This window comes from Cynocephalus volans, chromosome X, assembly GCF_027409185.1.
Source record: "Cynocephalus volans isolate mCynVol1 chromosome X, mCynVol1.pri, whole genome shotgun sequence".
Taxonomy (NCBI): domain Eukaryota; kingdom Metazoa; phylum Chordata; class Mammalia; order Dermoptera; family Cynocephalidae; genus Cynocephalus; species Cynocephalus volans.
In genome coordinates this window covers 173,847,458-173,849,700 of record NC_084478.1, presented here as the reverse complement: position 1 = coordinate 173,849,700, position 2,243 = coordinate 173,847,458, and positions in this window count along the sequence as shown.

The following is a 2,243-nucleotide window of genomic DNA, read 5'->3' as shown; positions in this document are numbered from 1 at the left end:
GCTGTCTGTTGTGATCTGACCCAGTGGCAGAACACTTTGGCAATGCCCTCTGAATCTTTCACTAATGATTTTAGGCAGGTAGCTTCACATGAATCTCTGGGCCAATTCTATGTCTTTCTTTTTAGGAAAAAGACAAACAAAAGCAAAACAAAACGAAACGAAACAGATTAAATGATTTCCGTGCTTCATTTCTGATCTAGAATTTGATTCTCTAACCATTTCTTCAACTTTCTAGTAATGAATTAAATCAGGATTGTTCGCATTCTCAGTCTTTTAAATTTTTGAGATAAAACAATACAGTAGGATTTGGAGAACCCAGTGTCCCTGGGTTCTCCAAAGTGAACCACATGAACCGTAAGTGATTCCTCCCACAGCCATCAGAACTATCACCGTCAGTGATATCCTACATCAACAGGCGTGAGCTGGAACTGATGAAGAAATTTAGGGAGCAACTGGAAGAAATGGCTCAGATGCTGTGGGCTGACATGAGAAAGCAGCAGGATGCACTGGAAACGATGAAGGAGCAGATCCAGACAATGCAGGATTCTAGGGTTCAGGTCAGAGACCAGTTCTACGTAAGTGGTGGGAGGAGGAGGAGAGAAGGGACTGTGGCAACCCTCAAGGAGTTAGTCAGTAGGGCCTGCCAGTAAAGCTGCTGCCCACAGGGCAGGTGGCATGATGCATCTAGAGTCGTCTCCAACAGGGGCTTAGGCTTTTGCCCGTTTGCTTTTGGCTGCTGGAGCCAAGATGGACCTATTCAGGCCTTGGCAGTGGCAGATATGGCTTATACGTAGCCAGGGCTTCCTGCCTTAGTGGATCTTAAATGCAATCTGACTTTGAAACTTCCCTTAGAAACATGTTCCCTGGGCAAAGTGAGCCGTGCCATATTTTTAGTGCTGAGCTCATTGCCTGAGTCCCGGACCTTTTCTAAACATGTGGCTCTTTAGTTCTGCTACAAAATCCAGGGCCTAGTGTGGGTGTGTTTCCTCATACCGAAAATAAACTAAGGGTCCCTCTGTTGAATGTGCTTGGTTTCCATCTATGGGGTGACCCATATTTGGCAGGGCAGACCCACCTGGGGCACCATTTGCGGTGGCCATGTTTCCAGGATAGAAACTGGACCAGATGGCAATTATGTAGTGGGTTTTGCTCCCAGGTAAACTCCCAGTGGGCCCCATGGGAAGCACAAACATTCAGTCTGACTGGTGAACAGCACTTGCAAAAGGTGTTTTCATTCTGGCTTTAGAAATGTCAGTGTAAGTATAGCCTAGACTTTTTTTGTTTGTCTTTAAACCACAACAGCAAAATAAAACAACATACACACAAAAACGTAAGCTGAGGCAGAATGAAGGAGTTTAGATATTTTTAATGACTGAAGGTGTGATTATTTTCACAAACACACCTTGACCAACTGGGCCACCAGTGCAGCCAGAAAGTTGGTCCCCTAGAGGGACTGCCCACACTAAGAGATGAGAATGGCCAGTGAGTTCCGTGGTTCTGTTGCCAAGCCAGACTTTGGACAGGCCCTTCTTAATGCCTATTTTCTAGGCACTTAGCCTCCTTGATGGAGTCTTGAGAAGAAGCTGGCACAAAGCTGAGCACATAGCTGAGAGAAGTGGGAAAGTGAGTGACTCCCAAAGGTTGCTTAGTCATGAGAAAGCAGTGCAGCCACCAAGGGCAGGGCCATGTGGGATCTTCCTTGGCCACAAAGCTTCAGGGGCTCCCCGTTGTCCTCAGGCTGAAGCCCTCCTCCTGGCTTCCCAGCCTGTCCTCCCTGCCCCATCTCATCCCCACTACCCTCTGGACATTCCCCTCTCACAGCAGGTCCCCAGACACCTCCTCTTTCTGTCCAGAGCCCGACCCTGCTCCTTCCCCTCCATCCTCTGAAGTTTCACTTGTTGAAATTTTGCATCACCTCAAAACATGGCCCAAGGGACCTCTCCTTCTCAAACAGAAAAGACCCCCACCGCCTCCTCTTCATAATACCGGATTGGTGTCCGTCTTCCCTCTCTCCTCCACACCTCTCCTGTCACCTTGTTAAAGTGGGCCAAGTAGCTGCAAATCAGGATCAGCATGAAAACGACCGAGTCTGAGGCCCGGGGGTTGAAGCTTTGGCTGGTCATGGCTGGCAGAGAAGCTGGGTGGAAGAGGGCCAGATGCAGACCTAGGAGCTTTCAGGAAACTTTGGGCAAGCGTGAGTCTGCTTCTGTGGTCTTTAAGCCAAGATGTTGGTGGCAGAAGTA